Source organism: Cavia porcellus, unplaced genomic scaffold (assembly GCF_034190915.1).
Source record: "Cavia porcellus strain 051 isolate PalLab524CR breed Dunkin Hartley unplaced genomic scaffold, mCavPor4.1 scaffold_1, whole genome shotgun sequence".
NCBI lineage: Eukaryota > Metazoa > Chordata > Mammalia > Rodentia > Caviidae > Cavia > Cavia porcellus.
Window position 1 is genome coordinate 46759707 of NW_026947484.1, and position 20004 is coordinate 46779710.

General features: G+C 43.5%; 1 protein-coding gene across 3 annotated transcripts in view; it reads left to right on the forward strand.

Moving 5' to 3' along the window:
• Positions 1 to 13649: 13649 nt before the first annotated feature.
• Positions 13650 to 20004, forward strand: part of Gng2 (G protein subunit gamma 2) — a 100199-nt gene continuing 93844 nt past the window's right edge. The window contains exon 1 of one of the 3 annotated variants that reach the window (XM_063247629.1): positions 13650 to 14024. The gene's annotated coding sequence lies outside the window, so the exon portion shown is untranslated. Of the gene's footprint in view, positions 14132 to 20004 lie in introns of all 3 variants that reach the window. The other 2 variants (XM_003471825.5, XM_013154692.3) reach the window with 2 other exon arrangements.

Consider the following 20004-nt stretch of genomic DNA (forward strand, 5'->3'; position numbering starts at 1 on the left):
AACCTCTGACCTGGAAGTACTATGAAAACATCCAACTGCAGGGCTGGGGATTTAGCTCAGCGGCAAAAGCACCTGCCTTCCAAGCAGGCGGTCGTGAGTTCAATCCCCGGTACCAATTAAAAAAAAAGTCCAACTGTTTGGAGCGAGTTATTGTACCCTTGTCTTCACCTTGTTCCTTCATGTGCAAGCCTACACACCCCTCTGACTAAAATCTCTGACTTCATTTTCCAGAGTTGACTGAAGTGTCCTGAATGGAGCATCCCAGTCATTGGCCTCCTACCTCTTCAGTCCACAGTGCTCCCCACCAATACACTCCCATCTTTTGCTCCTACAGCCAAATCCTTTGTGAGTCATGGAGTAGGCTGTACTGTATCACCTCATGCCTCCAAACCTACCGGCCCACACAGACCCTTTCTGTCTTCAACCTCAGCTGCTGCCATCTTTGTTACAAAGACTCACAATCCAGGCAGTAAATTTCTCTCCGCTCTGTGTATCCCCTTCTCTCTACTCTTCCCACATTGCTTATGTGGCTGTCCCAGGTACTCCGTTTGAAGATACTCTACCTGTTGAAATAAATAAACAGGTAGAATAATTTTATCTCACAAATGGCTGCCACCATCTATGTGTCCCACCAGCTTGTCTTTCCCTCTGGGCACCAGGCTCCCGTAAGGTACCTTTCATTCTGTGTCATAACTGTTCAGTCGCTTGTGTTTGTTAAAACAACCTAGTCCTGCAAATCACACTATATTTGACTCAAACCTCTTTCCCTCTCTCCAGGACAGGCTAACCTAGCCTAAGAAGGAGCAGGTCCACTCTCTGACACTGTCCCCTTCTTATTTAGGGTGTCACAATTAGACAGGCAACATAAGGTGAGGGATGCTCCTATTACAGTGATGCTGTTGTCACTGTACACAGAACCAGTCAGAAAAATGGTGATGTTTTGGACCAATCAGAAACTTATTATTTTCAGTCCTTCATTTGAATCTGGTGCTGGTCACTGGACCAATCAGAAGATGCTTTTTTAAATCCTTCATCTGCTTGTGGGTGCAACCAATCAAAAGATGCTCTTCTTTATCCTTCATTTACATGTAACAGAAAGTCAAACAAATGTTTTGATAGAACAGCTTATACATGACATGATGCCAAGTGAGTGTTTGGCAGAAAGACCTTCCTGCTGCCTTATTTGCCTGAAGGAGAGATAACCTAGGACTTTGGGATGCAAAAGATACCTTTTCCTTCTGGGGCTGCTTTCGGGACAGTTGCCTGCTTTCGGGACAGTGCTCTTCTTTTCCACCTTGCTGCTTTTCTGTGTGTCTTGGCCAAACCTGAAGAGAAACCCAGTGAAACTCTTCATCTGGTTACAACAATGTGAAACAAGAGAGGGTTCCCTGTGTTAGTGTTTTCTTTATTGGCTTCTGTGCAGTGAGGTTGCTGGAATTCTGCTGTTTTCCACAGCTGGATGGGGAATGTCATCCTATGAAGAGCTGGCATAAATCACCAGAAAGAACTCAGTCCTAAGCAGGTTCCTAATCTCCTGTGCTGCCTCAGAAGAGACCCACTGCACCTGTCCAGCTGACTCCCTGCTGGAGGGGAGGGAGCATAAATGGAAGTCCCTCTCCTACCCACCCTTCTTTGCTCCCTGGCCTAGTAGCATTTTGCAAAGTATGCTCTGAAGAACCAAGAGTTGTTCTGTGAACACCCTGCTCAGAGGGCAATTAAATTGAAGAAACACCATATTTTCTGGAACCTTCTCTTAGAGTTGCCCCGGATAACAGTATATCAACATCCCTGGCCAGTTCTGTAGTGATTGAACCACAGCAACACTCTTGAAGCTAGGATTTTACAAAATTATTTGAGATCTGAATTCCCCATCCTGACTCTACTATGTGTGGTATCTACTGATCCAGTTTGGGGCATGCCGGCTTTAGGATGGGGCAGGAGCAAAGAATAGTGAAAACTGGCAGTTCCAGGGCTGAATCTCCCCTCTTTGTTCTCTGTGGACCCTTGAGACCAGCTTTATTGCTGGGCGTCAGGGCTTCAGCATCTATGAAACACGACAGGCTTGAGTTCATGGCTGCTTTTGCCAACGCATATGTTTAAAAATGATCTTGTGTTTCAGCTCCCAGAATAAATATAAAGCACTCTGTGTATATATCAGCAAACCTATGGAAATCTTGTCTGATTGGGTAAAATGTAAAAGCATTTGTTAAAAGGCAGGAAGACTTTTTTTTTTTTGGAAAAAGAAAAATATTCCATTTCAGTGATTCATCTCTGAAATATAATGGTGAAAAGTCAAAGAGGCGAGTTATCAACAGTTTTAGTTGGATGTATTCAGAGTAAGACAAAACATGTTTTACATATTTTTCACATGCAAATGCACTTCATGGATACCACAAACACAGATCATGCACGGGCATGAAAATCAGAGGTAGCTGCATTAATCAGTTTTCAGCATGTGGCTTTATCAGGATGTTACCAGTGCATAAAAGATTGAAAAATAGCTGCATTTCATTGTTAGTCCTTCAAAGTTATTGATAGAAATAAAAACTCAATATCAACCGAATAGTAAAAATGGCAGCATTTGGGAGCAATACTAAAATTTTAAATTTATGCCCACAAAAGCATTCTGAAGTGTTCAGGCGGTCTGCTTTCTTGTTTTGTTTGGAATCTAACTTAATTCTTCCACTGCAGTTAAATATTTCAGATTTCCTCCCAGTGGGATCCTGGCTGATTGCTGAAGGCTTCCAGCCACCTGAGAATGGCATCTGTCTTGCTGTCACCATGCCAAGTCCTTGGGAATTCCCCCTTCCCCTTTAGTCTTCCCTCCAACATGGGAGACAGCCTCCTCCCACCTCAGGAAGAGCAGGACTTCTGATTACAATTGGTCCCTTTCTTCCTCTTTTGCGTGGAAAAAAAAAAAGTTGGCAATGAAATTGTCTTTTTAAATACGAGTTTTGGGGTGTGTGTGTGTGTGTGTGTGTGTGTGTGTTGTATGTGTGTGTGTGTGTGTGTGTGTGTGTGTGTGTGTTTGTTTTCTCTCTGCTTACTGACGTCTTTGTGTGGTACAGTGGCTGGGATCCCACTGCATTGACATGGCAACCAGGAAATCAGTCATTCTCAGTTGCCATGACAACTGCAGGGGGATGGGAAGCGTCCATTTAATCACTGTAGGCTGTGTCCCTTCCCGGAAGCCCACAGAATTTTTAGATAGAAGTCATTAGGAGAATAACAACAATAAAACACCTGATGACCTCAAGCTACGGCTGTGTCCTGGCATCCCAAGGCCTGCTGTAGAGTGTATGAAGACCCCAGGGGACAGAGGCTGTCGCCTTTTCCTTCTGCACAGGCCTCTGGGGACAGCGAGGGAGGGGCATGGTCTGTAGGCCTGAGCACCTACCAGAGCCCTGAGGTGTGCAGAGGAGCGCAGGGCGGTGGTGCTGGGACAGGCACGGCTCCGCTCTTAGGCTAAGAGGCACCCCGAGGGCGGAAGTGGGGCACAGGCTGCTGTCCCAAGAAAAGCGGAAGTCTTATTTCCTGTCACCTCTGCTCGGGGGCCCAAGTAGTCAGATTTCAAACTGCAGAGAAGAAAGTCAAGTGAGGTTAACCAGCAGTATTACTTGTCACAGGGATGATGGTTAGAGTCCTCCACGGGGCAGAATTTCCTACCTTTTATGTTTTGTGGAAGACAAGATCCCCTAGCCCATGGATTTGTGTAGTGTCACCTTTACAGAGTCCCAAGAGTTGATCACATTTCCAGCTCAAGTTGAGAGAGCCCCTTTCACTTTTAAAAAGGTTCTAACAGCAATACTTTATCTTTTCTTTTTTTTTTAAACAGTGTCTTGCTATGCAGTTTGGGCTGGCCTTGAGCCCACTTTGTAGACCAGGCTGGTTTTGAATGATCCTCCTGCCTCAGCCTCCCAAGTGCTGGGATTACAGGCATGTGCCACCACACCCGGCTAGCAATACATTAAAGACCAGGAAATCTGAATGTTACTCAATGAATGTAACTCTTTTTTTGTAAAATAACTCATTAATTTGAAAATATGCCCTGAATCTGTCTCCTCCTTGCCTTCATTCTTGCTGGCATTCTAAACCCAGCAACATCTTTCTAAATTCTTCCAAAGCCTCCTGATTGTTCTTGCAGCTTCCATTTGGTCCATTTCCGTTCCCATCTTATGACACAACTGTTACAGTTCATGCCCTGTTCAGAGCATTCCCCACCCTACCCTGTGGCTGCACATGATGTTCAGAACATAAACCCAGCTTACAGGGTTCCACCCAGTTTGCTATCTTACCACCTCCCATCCTCAGACCCTTCTGCTCTCGATTTGTACATTCTGCTCCATCCGCATTGACTTCCTTGTCAATCCTAAACTCATCTGCTAATTTCAGGGATTGTACTGGATGAGCAATTCTTCCTCAGATGCTAGGAGGCCTTTTTAACTTCCTCCAAGTCCCAGTCCAAGTTTATTCTCCTACAGGAGGACTTTTGTGAAAGCCTGGAAAGAGAAAGTATGCAATTTGGGGGAGAATGAAGGAACTACTTGTGGAGGTGAGCATGGGTTTAAAAAAGCCAACTGCAGGATCTTCCATACCTTGGCTTGAAGGGGTTCATGGCGCAGGTCTGCAGAGAGAGAGCTGTGGTCCTGGAGATGAGAGGGGCTGTCAAAAGAGCAGCGGTTTCCATGGCAGAAAACCAGGACCAGGGTAGAATGCTAAGGAACACACTCACCTTGTTTTCCACCCACTGGCCAAACACAGACGGAATCCAGGGGTTCAGGGGAACCGGTTCATGGAGTATTTCTGCAAAACATAGTCACTGGGAACAGTAAATATTAATTATCTCTTATCATTTCTATGGATCATGAATTTGGGAGCAGGCCATCTTGGTATTTCTAGCTCTGATCTCACTTGAAATCACACAAAAATACCAGTTCTTAGCCTGGGATGGCGGTGAACCCCTGTAAGGTCAGCACTCTGGAAGGTGAGGCAGGGGGATTTCAAGTTTGACTTCCAGCCTGGGCAAATTAGTGACTTATAAGATGCTGTCTCAAAAAACAACAACAAAAAAAGAGGTGAGGATGTAGCTCAGTGTGAATACCCTGAGTTCAATCCCCAGTATCTCAGAAGAAAAACCCGAAAGTCAATCTTGCTGGGCCTGGTGGTGCACATCTGAAGTTCTAGCTACTTGGGTAGAAGAGACAAGAGGATGGCAAGATAGAGGCCAGCCTGGGCAACTTAGTGAGACTCTGTCTCAAGATTTGCAAAACAATATGCCCTGGGGGTGAGACACAGCAAGAGCACACTTGCCTCCCATTTTGAGGTTCCCAGTTCAATTCTTGATACAAAAAGTCAATTGGTAAAGGCTTGTTGGAGTTGGAGGGCTTATTTCCAAGGTGTCTACTTAGATGACTGTTGAGTGGGCACTGGCTTTCGGCAGGAGACCTATGACCCTATCCATGTGACCTCTCCATGGGGCTGCTTGAGCATCCTCAAAACATGGCACCTGGATTCCCCCATAGCTGATGACTCAAGTGGCCACTGGGGAACCTATGGTGCCTTTTGTGACCTCCTCTTGAAATATCCCACTGTCACTTTGGCCACTTTGATTTGTAGGTCACACAGGCCCCCTCTGAGTCGGTGGGAAGGAACCACCCAGGAGCATGATTAGCAAAAGCCAGGAATGAGGGGCCATCTTGAAGACACCATAGCCACATGACACATTTCAAATGCAAAGTATGGGAGAGGGAGCAGAGCAAAGAGAAATCAAAAAGAACCACCCTTTCATGACCATCCGATTTAAAACAGTGCTTGCGACCTGCTACTCTGTTCCGTTTTACTTTGTTTGATTTCTCTTCACGGGATTTAACATTACCTGACCTATGATACATTTATCTGTTAGCTATTTTAATTTTGATTTCCCTACTGTCATATACACTGTGAAATGAGAGACATTCTATTATGTTTCCTATTAGCACCAGGAAAGCATCTGGTAAATATTTGGGTATCTGAATGCACAAATTATGCCCAATTTTAGATAAAAACTAAATGCTCTTAGATAACTAATTCCAGTATTAGTTGAACCTTTTGCAGGATGTGGCCTTGTTAATGTTTTATAAATTACAAATGCAACTACAGATACTTGCTGTATAGTCTTCCTCTTAGAACGAATCTCTAAACTTGTGTGCCATGCCTTTGCTTCAGTCATAAATGCAACGATATTTATTGCACATCTGTCAGGTGCTGACCGAGCACTGTGAAAGGTACCAGATACAGCTCTTGGTGGAGACCTGTGCCTTATATATGGTGGCAGAGAGAGAAAGGCAAACACACAATGACAGTACCATGTGACAAGAGCTATAACCAACACGCACAAGAGATTATTTGTAGAGGAAAGGATTCCTCTCTCGGCCATTTTCATTTAGAAAACTTGACAAGTGAAAACAATAACTGGCTAAGATTATTTTCTAGGATTATTTTCATCCAGTCAGTCAACAATTTAAGATTCTTAAATATACTATATACCACACAGTTCTTTGCTGAAATTTCCCTGAGCAATTAGTAAAGTAAGACTTAAAGAATATCAAACACTTTCTCACTGAAGTAACTGAAGTCATTTTGACAATGTTTCATGGAGAGTTGCATCAAATGTTTTTTACCTGTGTCTTCCAAGTTTACAGATTTGCAAGAGCAATCAACCGACAACACTTTCTAAGCATCTTCTATGTATCCTGCGGCACCATTCTCCACCAAGTAAAAACAAATTTCTCCTTCTGCTTTAAGATTATCACTTGGCTGATAACTTTAGGGTCTCTCCTTTTTAAAAATCAATGTCAGTTTTCCTCTTGGACACATCCGCTTCTTCTGATTCCTGAGGACAGTATTGATAATATTTTATGCAGTCCTGGTGGTTGTTGATTCATTCTCTGAGAATTCTACCAGATTTTATAAAACATATGTGCTTATATTTTCAAAATAGTACGTAGTACTCCTGAGTTTCTTATGTAGGGCCAGAATGTTTAGAGTCAGCTAAAGTTAAACGACAAATTTTGAGTATCCATAATCTGCCAAGCACTGTGCTGGGTACTCTAGGTACACATATGGAAGACCCGGGCTTGCCCTCCAGGAGTGTAGAGTCCAGGGTAGAGTGGACTTGGGTAGAGGAAACACATTAGCCAGCCAACACCCCACAGCACAACCCCCACTCACATCTCCTATGATTCTGTGTTTCACAGGAAACTTCAAAGCAGGAATTTTAAGACATAGATCCAAAATAGAGCAAAGGAAGAAAGCTGGGGACCAAGATCATTAGTAAATCTGTGAAAGTCCATTTCTCCTGACAGTAGGGAAATCAACAAAGACAGTGCCTTCGACCATTTCCTTTAATTCCCCATCCTCTCTTGCCAACCAATTTACTGTCAAAATTGATCACCCTGTCTGGCCTCCACAGTTGGCACAGAAAGCTCAAGTCTTGTCTTTCTGCCCTGCCTGATAATTTCTGGAGTTATTGTTGCTTAGCTTTTCTTTCAGGACACTTCAAATGACTTACTTGTGTGATATTAACCACACTGACTTTTACTCCTTAAGTCTGACATTTTTTTTTTAAAGCATTGCTTTTTTCAGGGCTTTGAAAGTGCATAATGTTCTCCAACCTCTGTCGTGCTGGCTGACTCCCTCTTCTTGATTTTTTGCTCCTCTCCTGTTGACCTTGAATATCTATGTTGATCTTTTGAGACTTTTTAAAGACATTTTATTTTGTAGAATTAGTTTTGCAGACAATGATGCATCTGCTTCAAATGTCTTCATCCGAACCCCGTCAGTAGCCCCATTCTTAGTTCTGCTGGTAGAGGGAGGGCTGGGAACATCTCCTACTCAAGAAAAGACCAGACTTCAGACCCAGGGCAGCCAGTCCCACCCGGAAAGTGTCTAACCCTTGCCCCTGTCTTTCCCTCGGTGCAACTGCTCGGATCCTCTTCCAGGCCACCAGCTTTTCTTACTTCTTTCCAGCTTTGGCTCAGCCCATCTGCCCATGTCCTGCCTTCTTCCTTCCTACGTCCTCCAAGGCTAACATCTTTTTTAGCAAGGCCTTATGCTTCATGGTCAGCTCTGCTCCAGCCAACTTCCACCCACCCCCAGCCTCTCACCCCCTTCTCTCCCTTCTTCACAACAAATATAGATTTATTTTCTCAGAAGCTGTTAGGAAAGCATGCTTCTTGAACTTGCTCATCACTGATAACCACCCCAGGATTGTCTATATGCGTGCAACACATACATAGTATAATTAAATGGTGTGTTTAAATATAAAATCATTACTGTAAAAGACACATTGCCTCGAGTCCCCCTCACTTGGGGTACACTTGTTTTTTCATTCTTGGCCCTTTCTAAAGCAGTTCTGAAAGTCCTTTTTGTGAGTGTCATTAGTGATGACTGATAAGATGTCCTGAATTAACTCAAAACATTTCCCTTTCATGGTCATTTTGACTTAGAGGAAGGACCAGAAGTGGTACAATACCGGGTCCGGTGAATACAGTGACCAAGGACACAGTGTGATGTTTTATGAGCCTGCCTCCCTGTGAGATGGTGGTTGGCAGCCACATCACCACAGTTTGGCTTGTGAAGACACTCATGAAAAAGGACGTGCAGAACTGCTTAGAAGGTGGCAAGAATATGGGATAAGTGCATTCAAAGCAAGAGGCAGCATTTTAAGAGGGATTCATGGCAATGTGTTTTTTACAGCATTAAATTTTTTCTGATTTAAGCATGTACCATACTTTCTGTGATCACCCTTTGTACACATGTGTGACATACACATCAGAAACAAGTCTGGGACGTTTCCCATTTGGTCCCCAAGTTAGTCCTAAGGGACAGGAGAACTTTTTCTAACATTGTCTTTCTGAAAGAAGAGTTGGCCCTCACATGCCTTACCCTTCTCGCCTCTATGTTGGACCAGGAGACAAGGTGAAGGCCAGATTCTCTCTCTAGAAAGATCAGCTTTGTCTCACTCTTTTTTTTTAATTTTTTAAAAATTATTTTGAAGGTAGTAAAATACCACAGAACAAGATGGAACAAAGCCAGTTGAGACAGTGTAGTGAAATTGATACAGAACTTCACAGCAGGTGACTGGGATAACAGTAATAGGTATCACATTATATCTTGTTATCTTCACAATAGTTGTTCTTTCAATAAGGTATAGCAAAATAAAATGAAATACAGAACATTATAGAACTTATCAAAACAGAATATTGGATAGAGCAATACCACTAATCAGAATAAGGCAAAACAGTGATAAGAATATTTGCCTTCAATGAGATGGTAGAAGGAAATCCCCCTTATTTGCTATATTGTCTATGGTCAACCTCGAAAGAGAAGCTCAGATCTCTGGCTCCCATTTGCTAAGCAGGGGGTGAAGTGGGATGTTTGACTCTCAGCCCATGTGCAGGTAGGCTCACTACTGCTTAGCAGGAATGCAAGCTGGTTGCTTGGTTTCCCAGTGGCCTAAGTTCCAACATGGCGCAGATCTCAGGAGTTGCTGGTGGTTCTCGCCCTGGAGCAGCTACAGCCTGCAACACCACAGCCACTTACCAGGGAGGTGAGCTGGTTGCCTGGTTTCTCACCGCCCTAAGTTACCATCTCACTCTTTTAAACCAGCTATGATTCAGTCTCCTCAGATTCTAACACCCGGGGACAGGCTCAGATATCTAAGGGAGGGAATAATCCTGAAAAACATAGATCAGAGCATTATGATGCTTTGTTGAAGGGCTTTATAGAGGGGCTTCTACTCCCTTTAGCTAATCTGAGAAATGCCTTGAAGTGTGGCTTTTCCAAGATAAAATAACAGCTCTCTAACCCATGTATTTATTCTTCACTACTATGTACAATTGAGTGAGTCATTAAAGGTAGCAGCAGTACTTAGGAGCAGATGAGATGCCTTAGTACAGTATATGAATTCACCTTCTTAATTCACTCCCAGCCTTCCATCCTCACCGCCCAAGCATGCGCACAGGAGTGGCTTTGAGACAATGAAATGATTGCAGAGAGGGCAGGGAGAGATCGGAATCCAGAGAAGCAGAGATAGCAATCAAAGTAGTAAAGAACTAGTAGCTGGCTGAAGGGGAGCAGGAGGGAAGGTCGGGGAGCTGGAGTCTGGGCTCTGGGACAGCTGGGACGTGGCAAAGGCCACACAGTGTAGGAGAGACGGGGAAAAGGATTTCTGGCTTATAAATTGGCCTCTTTAAAACCTCTCCAGAGAGGCAGGTAAATAGTTTTCTTTCCTTTTTTCCACGTCTTTTAACATGTTTTATTTTGTTTTTTACTTAATTACTTTTTTGTTGCCAGACTGTGCTTCTTTATGAGCAACTCAGGAAAGAAATGGGACCAGAAATTGCCCCAGAATTCGTTAGGTTTGCCTATATAACCAACATTCAGAATTTTGTGTGCGTGTAGTATGGTTTTTTGCAGTTCGCAAAGAAAATACTGGGTTATTGTTTCTCATTCCATGATCAACTTCTCACTTTAGACTTCCTTTTCCCCTTTTCCAGGCCCCCTAAGGAATAAAAAAACTATTTTGGGAATTTCTTTCAATGATGTCTGCTCAGCATACAAACATTTGCGAACTACCCACTGCATTAGTTAAGCAAACAACAAAAAAGAAGAATGAAACATGACCATAACCATAGAGGCCCAGTTATTAACGGCTAAGATGGACACACAGCAAATCATTAACACAACTGGTGCTGAAGTGGAGGTGGAGTCAAACTATTGTGTGCTCAGAATGGGAGAAACGAGGGAAAAGCTGAGTCTTGGAGAATAAGTAGGATTGACCAGCAGACACGATGGAGGAGGGCACAGAGCCTGTCTGTCAGCAGGGGGTGCACAGGTCAGCTGGCAGGGGACAAATGAACAGAGCTCCCCGAGGAAGCCTCGGGGATGGTAGGGTGACAACAGGCATCACGGCTGGAGTGTAGACAGGTAACGCTGCAGAGCTTCGTAGACCAGAAACCGTAGGGCTGGGAGGAAGTGAAAACCTGCAGCAGCGATGGAATCAACGCTTCTTTTTTAAAGCATGCCTCGGTGGGAAAGGCTCAGAGAGAGACCCAAGGTAAGAGGCCAAAACTTCTGTGGGCAACTAACTTACATGTTTCATTCAATAAAATGAAGATTTCAGAAGGAGCGCTAGGCTTTGGATAAAGCTAAACGCATATAATTTGGGGACTGTGAGACGGAAGAATTCCAGAAAACATCGAGCTAGTGTGCTCAGTAATACAGGACAGACAGACCAGAATTATGTCTTCTTCATTATTGACCTTCTCCACCAGGTAGATGAAAGAAATAGAGGCATTCATACCTGCAAATAGGGCTCCTGTGAATGTTGAAGTATTTTATAGGCTTTTGTCTTGACATTGATCTAATGCATGCAGGAAAGGATCATGTCTAATAACTGAGGGTGTGAACTTATGACAGTGAGCTCACCGAAAATTCTATCATTTTTCAAAAATCAAAACGTGTAGCCTTATTACTTACCATGTTTGTATTAAGAGCTATAAACTGGATTAATCTTCTCTCGGCCAATCTTCAGCTCCATTCTTTATTTTTCTCTCCTGAAAAAGAGGTTCTTTGCAGGAATTAAAAGCAGAGGTAATGACAGGAAGAGAAAAGATCTTAAAACTTAGTTTTGGGATTGGAAGAGTTTGGTTGGTACCTTCCAGCCAGGGTCAGATTAATTTACTGTGAATTTTATGACCAGAGATGTAAAAATAGATTAGAAGGCAGCAAGTCAAATTCCTAGTGATTTCATTGTTTGAAAGAGGTTTTCCTATATAGATTTATTTATTTATTGGTACCAGGAATTGAACTCAGGACCTTACGCTTACCAGGCCGGTGCTGTGCCACTAAGCTATATCCCTGGCCCCACATATATAGGTTTAAATATATGAACCAACCATTTTTCTGACAAGTGAGAGAAAATGTAGGAACTATTTTTAAAAATCTATTTGAATCCAGAGTTAATGCCAGAATCCATTGATCTAAAATTAACCAAAACTTGTTTCCAGTTTCCGTAATCTTTCCAACCGTCAGTCGCATGCGTCTCCTTTTTCTTCGACTTGGCCTCATGTATGTTTAAATGGACCTGGGAAATGTCCCAGTAAGCTCTCACATCAGGATTCCTAATTGGATGGTAACACACTATGTTGAATCATTGCCAAATCTTCCTATAATGCTATAACTCTATTTGCTGATGATTCAAAAGTAGCTCCTTGGTTTTCATCTTAAAACAACCCAATCTGCAATTTTCAGAATGTTACTGAGATAACATCAGTTCCTTTCTGATGAAAGATTTCTAGGAAAAAATAAACTGTATTCATTGAACATTATATCAAAACAAAACTCATCCCGGGACTGTCTCAGAACATTTTGTTGAAATTAAATTCTATACCTGCCAGACAATGTGCTGTGGTCCCCAAGGTGTGTTAAAAAGGCTCACTGGGTGCATTATCCTGCAGCGGCCCTAGATTTCTAACATTTCCTGTCTTGCTGGAAGATTAAGAAAGGAGGAGGCACAGGAAGTGGCTTTGGGAATGGACCCTTGTGGCCAGGACGTTACTTTTCAGGTAGTGATTGCAAGATAGGCTGTCTCAACTCCACAGCACTGCCCGGTCTGTAGAAGAAGGAGAAAATGACTCCGAATTTGAGAGTTGATGCAGGGCTCAGGGCTAAATCGTGCATATACTAACGTTGGGGAACTGCAAAACCAAGCTCTTATCCTGGTTTGACCACTGACTGCACAAGTCACTTGCCACCTCTGCCTTTTAACCTCCTCTAAAAATAATAAAAGCTAGAATATGTTGAACACTTCCTGTTCCCAGAACTATTCTTAGCATCTCTGACCGGTCTTAATCCTGATTTCTCCTGTGAGGTATGACCATCGCCATCTCCATTTTGCTGATGAGGAAATGGAGGTACGTGGAAGTTAAATTATTTGCACAAAGTGACAGTCAGGAATGACAGCTTGGATTCTGACTCTGGCAGACAGACTGGCTGCTGGCGCCACCCTTACCTGTGTCAGCAGTAACTTCTAGAATGAAGCAGGGGTCTGGAGGGCCACCAGGGTCCTCTGGGCCCTGCCTGGGTGGGGAACCCACAGCCTGTTTCTGGGCTGGGACTCCACCGCCTGCAGTGTGACCTCCTTCTTTCCATCTAGGCAAACCTGCCAGGGTCTGTCCTGCACTGCAGGGTTTAGTTTCGTCCCTACATCCCACAGAAGTGCTTTTGCTGAGCATGTGAGTTAAGTAAAATCTGAGCTAGCAGGACCTTGGTGCAGGTACTGCATCCTTGACCACAGGGGAAACTGCAGCAAGAAGCTGCCGACTGCAAGGAGACAGGCCCCCCTGTAAATCAGAGGGTGCAGCTGAAGCTGGTGCTGGATCTTAGGGCCAGAGTCTCGCCAGGGGCCCATAAAAACAATAGCAGCAGCCCCAGAGCAAGAACACCAGCACACCGAGTTCAGGCTCAGAAAGTGGCATAGGTGCCTGGAGAAGGGGGCCACTGCGGGACAGAGGCAGTGAAGCTGCCAGGAGGTGTGGGCGCAGGGATGGGAAGAGGAAAGAAGCTGTAGGCAGACAGCACCAGAAGGACTTGGAACAAGGGGTCAAGAGGATGACAGTGCCATCACCCTCGGTAGCCCCAGAGCAAGCACAAGCGCTGGAGTAAGCCCTGAAATGCACTGAGAGGGAAACCAAGAAAGCTGCCAACAGCTACCGAGAGAGGAGGAAGTGGGAGATGCGCTGCTTCCTGTAGCAAGAACGCTGACTGAAGACAAAGCTGGGTGGGGACTAGTCCCTGGGCTGCAGCCGCCTGCTACACACATACACACCGCGCTGCGCCGCCGCCCGCCCGCCCGCCCGCCCGCGCTGTGGCGACTCCTACTACTGCTGGCCGGGCTGCGCCGGGCTGGGCTGGAGCTCGCGGCGAGCAGGAGCAGCTCGGTGAGGGGGAGCCACTGTCTTCCGAGCGAGCCCCGGAGCGAGGTAAAGGACGCGTTTTCCACGCTGCTCCTTTCTAGCTGAGGGGAGGGAAGGAAGACTGACCGGTGCCCGTGAGCTTTTTAAAATTTCAAGGCAGATTTCTAAGGAAGGTGGGTGCATTGCTTCAGGATTCGGGGGAGATGATCAGGACAGGCGGTTTTAGAAGGGCTTTGGAGGATGATGGTTAAATGTGTGACACATTTTTTTTTCTAAAGCAAAAATCCTCCTCCGTGCCTAGCTTTTGTGACTTCACTGGGAAAACAGGCTGAATGTGAGACGGGGCTTGCCCAGCTCGGTGGCAAGAAGAAAAGCAGGGCTGAGTTGAAATGCACCGGAGCTGAGAAGCTGGGGTCCGGCCACGGAGCTGCAGTCCCCTGGCCGAGGGGTTTAAGTTGTGGGAAACGTTAGGCATTCTCTGTTTCTTACTTACTGTGCCCCGCTGGCTTGTGCTTTGCAATATAATGGTTGTGATTTGGCTTTTGGGAGTTGGGGGTTTAAATCCCTTTGTCCTGAGATTTTATTTATTTATTTGGTCAACAAAGAGTCGACTTGCATACAGAGGGACAGTATTTGCTTTTGAAAAAACGGTGTCTTCCTCCCTGGGCTCCCTGTGACTGTCTTGAGGAAAACAGCTCCCATCTGCCAGTGGGTCTCAGCCTGAAGTTGCACCCCTGCTCCCAGGAGCGCGGCAGGCTAGGACGAGTGCCTGACGATGCGTGGATGTGATATGTACGTGGATTCAGTGCATCTGTGGGTCAGGGTAGAAATTAACCTCGGCAGGGACAAAACGTATACTGTTTCCTTACGTGTATATGCTGTAGAAACCCTGGAGTAGTACCATGCAAGCATAATTATTATTCTTTAATTTCCTGAGCAATGGGTACTCTTAATGGGAGTCCTGCCTTGTTGTATTTATGAATGATTGATAAAAGTGTGATAAACAACGTTAGAGCTGAGACTGAGGTTCCTTTGACAGGATATATAGGAAAAATAGTTTAATAGTCTTGTGTAGGGTGCTTTTTTCTTTTTAAATCAAGCTTTGTATCTTCCACAAAAAGTGTGATTGAGCAATAATGATTATTGACAAAAGAGATTTTCTTAGATTTTTGTAATGAAAGGAGATAATTTTTCAAAGGAAAGAAAGAAAACTACTTATCGTGGAGTAAAAACAACAAAATGGCAAATGCTGATGCTCATACATTTTTAAAATACACGTTTTCAAAGAGCAAATAATACTATTGAGAATGTGTATACCTTTCTGATGGTCACTGGGGCCACAGGGCTGGAGGTGTTGGTTGCTGTTTTCATTCCGTTGTTTTTTGCCATCTTTATGATGCTAGTTTAGCTCCCTAGAATTCGTTGAGTAGCGTTTTCAGAGACAGGAAGCTTACATTGATAGTAAAGAAAAATGTCTGTTTTTTCTGAGGCTTTTCATTAAAGTAAACCTGCACCACTCCTAAGAGACAAAATATTACTGGTATTGAAACCACAGAACCCATCGGAAGGATTTGCTGAATTTATTCAAAGCTATGGGTGAAACAAGGCATGCTCAGAGTCCCCACTTCCATTTCCTTTTGCATCCTCTAGCAAAATATGTAACAATAATCTCCCCAGATAGCAGATTCGGGCTGGGTCACAGAGACCCATCATCCAACTGCACGGCATGAAACGAGGTAGAGGGTCGGAAAGCTGGACTGGGCTTTGGTACTGATCCGTGCAGAGGCTGTAATCACTAGACAGTGCCAACACCCTGCTTTGTTTGGGGAGGCATAGAAAATGTGCATTACTCCTCTGTGTGTGTGTGTGTGTTCCACACAAAGAGTAAGAAAAGAAACCCTTGACCAATAGGCACAGCAAAGTCAAGAGGCCCCCTGCTATCTTTCTGAAAACAAGTAAGAGGTGCCTATTTTCTGTAGAGCACAAAATGTTTCCTTAATTGTCCAATTCTAACTTGAAGCAGAACATTAGTAACAGCACACCAGTTACTGTGATGGTAGAATGTTTCGGAAAAAGGATGAATATGCTCCTATGTTGCAAAAGGAGACTATTTTCACTTATTCTGGCCATATGGAGGCTTGAAAGACAGAACGCTTTTGCTCAGAGTAAGGCTTTTGAGGGAGTCGACTGCAATTTTAATTGTCTTTCCTCCTACCATATGGCCAGCGGCTGAATGGGAACGTGATTCCATTATTCGTGGCCAGCTCTGGGCCTCATCTGGTGGGCATGTAGTGGGTGTGCTTGCCTGGCTGACTTTTTTTAGTAGACTTCAGAAGGCAGACCCAACTTTAAAGTCAAAAAGCTCTGTAGTCAAAGCAGAAAGCTTGCTCACAAAAGACTTCTGTGGGGAGAAGAAAAGAACACCAGGGAGTGAAAAGAACACAAGCTTCCAAGTCAGGCAGAACCAGCTTCGATTCCTACCTCCCTGTCTCACTACTTGACCCGGTGGATTAATTAATTTATGAGATTTGGTGTGTTCATTGTAAAGAAGGATCAGTAGTATCTGGTTTTTGTTTGGCTTGGTCTTTGCGTTTGTGTGTGGATAAGTGAGTGCTTGGTAGAGGAGACTCAAGGGCCATTTTTTCCTTCCTAGGTAGCGTAAGGCAAAGTTAGCAAATCCGTGATCTTTGCCTCTAAAGGTAGAGAGACTTGATTGTAGAAAATCTTCATCCCATAACATTTCCTATTGTAGCCACTTTTAAGTGTACAGTTCTGTGTTACTATAATCACATGGTCTTGTTAGTCATCCGTCCATCCACAGAACGCTTTTAATCTTACAAAATGGGAACTCTGGACCTATGGCATGGTAGCTCCTCATTCTTCTCATCTCACAGGCACTGCTTGGTAAACACCATTCCACTTTGCATCTATGAGTTTGACTGAGTACCCTGTCTTTTTTTTTTTTTTATTTTGATCTCTGTCTAAGTGGAATCAGACCATAATTGCCCTTTTATGACTGGCTGAATTCACTTTGTGTATTGTATTCTAAGTTTACCCACGTTGTAATACAGGTCAGATGGCCCTTTTTGAAGGCTGAATAATATTCCATTGTCTGCATCACACATTATTGATGCATTCATCCTTTGATAGACACTTGGATCACTTTTTGGCTCTTAAAAATAATGCTGCTATGGGTACAGGTGTTAGATTTCCTGTGTTAACTTGTTCAGATGTCCAGAGGTGCCAGAATACAGTAATTCTATGTTGAGGGACTCCCATAGTATTTTCCACAACAGCTGGACCAGCAGCACACAAAGACTGTAGTTTCTCCACATCTCACCAACACTTGTGTTTGCTCGTTTCAGATCATTTCCATCCCAGTGGGCAGGAAGCAGTATTTCACTGCACTTTGATTTCCATTTTCCTGCTGATTAGTGACGTTGAGTGAATTTTCATGTGCCAGTTGGTTCTTATCATATCCTCTTTGGAGAAATGTCTTTTCAAGTCCTTCACTGCTTTCTAATCGAATCGTTCTCAAGGAGACATGTTTAAATGGTGGGATCTCTTAACGTTATATCATTAGATTATCATTATCATATTCCCATTTAATCTGTATATGCCTCATCCCTGCTCAAATTTGTACTTTTTTTTTTGTATCAGGGATTAAACTCATGACCTCGCGCTTGCCAGGCAGGCACTTACCACTAAACTAAACCCTTGGCCCCTTGTATTCTTCTTAAAAGATGAAAAATCAAAAGGCAAACGTAAGAAAATATGTCTAGATCCTTCTGATTGATGTCAAAAGCCTGATCGTGTAGTTCAAGCCCTTCTCGTGGACAGTCATACTAGTGACCTCGCTGGTGAAGTCACGGACCAGGCCATCACTAAGGTGGACAGCTGTTACTTCGGTGGCTTTCAGATCCATCCCCACTCATGAGTGAAGCTGTGTAGGATAGGAAAAAATGCCTAATAACAAAGTCAAGAAAAAAAAAAGTTGTAAGAGTACTAAATTTTTCTTGCCTTTAAAATGATGAGCATTACCCATGTAGAAAGACTACTGTAACTAAATAAGAAGAGTTTCTGAGATAAGTTTCTGTTAACAGAATATGACTCTAATCCAGATTTCACTTTTAAAAATAACGAACCTTTCTGTTTCATTTTCTACTACAGATTTCACTCCTGATCCCAGACTCAGTGGCTAGGAGGAGAGCTGGGCATAAAGATGAGGAAGGCTCTGAGTAGCAGCAATATCTGAGCTCGGTGGTAGGGAGGCAGACACTGACTTGACGGGGTTTGAAGAGCGCTAGACTGGCTATGTTAACTTTCTGTAATGCCTTCTCTGCTTGGGTGTTGGGGCAAAGGCAGTTTGCAGATAATTATCCTCAATTTTATTTAATTCACAAATCTATAGTTCTACAACTACTATGACAACCCTGAGAGCTCGCCTTATTGGGCATAGACGAGAGAAGAGAGTTACAGAGTGTTATGGTTTGTGTCTAGATATCCTTCCAAAGCCTCGTGCAGTCATGGGGAGGGTGCTTTTCAGAGGTGACTGAATGTAGCGTGTGTTATAATCCTGGGATTAAGGATATGTGATCAGTTCAGTGATTGGTTTGATACCACCCAATCCCAGCAACCTAGATGAGTATAAAACCAGCAGAAAGATGCTGTTAAGGTCACTGGTTGATTTTGCAGTCTTCCACTGCTGTGAGTGGTTGCCCCTCTGCTGGGCCACCTTGCTTGGAGCCAGCAGATTATGGACTGAAACCTCTACAAACTGTGAGCCAAATAAATCTTCCCTCCCTTAACTCTGTGCATCAGATATTTTGTCTCAGCAATGAGAAAATAACTAAGACAGAGTCACAGACACACTTTGCCTCCAAAGTAACAGATAGGTTGACTAACTTAATTTGTTCATTCTGCAGTGTACACATGTATGGAAATGTTCCATTGTACTCCATAAATGCATTCAATTGTTATTTGTCAATTAAAAATAAAATAAAAGAAGGATGAAACTGAAAATGATCTGTAGTGACCTAGCCTCTGTTAAGCCCCCACACCCCCCACCACAGTGGATAATGATGTAAATTGGAATTTAGAGTCATCCAGTTGATGACTACCTCATCTCCCAAATCTTATTCTGTTTCTCTTTCTTCCATACTGGGGCAAATGGATAGAGAAAGTCTTTTTACCTTATCCTTCTTAAAATTGTTTGTAAGACTAAATTATCCCTATTGAATACAGTTTGTGTGTCCAGATTTATTCTATTGGAAAGATACCAGTGTGGAATAAAGGTTTAAGTTTTCTGGTAAAAGTGTCAGAAATCTATGTGGTTCCTGAAAACCCTTTATGTTAAGTAGAATAAATTGTGTTTAATGGAAGTTAGTGTTCAGACAAGCTCTACAGGTCTTCATTAAATCTTTAAAAAGAGAATCCTCAGCTATCAGATTTTCATGTAGGCATGTTTCCTAGAAGTGGTACCACTGTCTACTGACATTTGAGGCAAGACAAGACCAGCCTTGTTATCTCTTTTTTTAAATTAAGTTGTATTTAGATATACATAATGATCACACTCATCACAGGGAACTTGTACATGACATACTTTGGTTCTTCTTTTATCCTATCCCCCTCCCTCCCCTTCGACGCCTAGCCCTAACCCTAACCCTTCAACTCCTCCCTGCTCCTTTTTTACAAATCTTTGTTTCGGTTTTATCCTTCTTTTCTCATTTTTCCATTTTCCTCCCTCCCTCCAGCTCCCTTTCCCATTTGAACATTTTCTTCCTATTTCACAATATCTGTTTGCAATATTTACACATACATGTCTTGTTTATTTCACTTACAAGTATGGTCCCATGGTGCATCATTTACCTAGAAATGGCTCAAGTTTATCCTTCTTTGTGGCTGAGTAGTACTCCATTGTGTACCAAAAAAAATCACATCTTCTTTATCTGTTGATGGGTATTTAGGCTGTTTCCAAAACTTAGCAAGTACGGACTATACTGGCATCATCAGAAACTGATTTCTTACAGTTCAGAAGGTTGAGAAG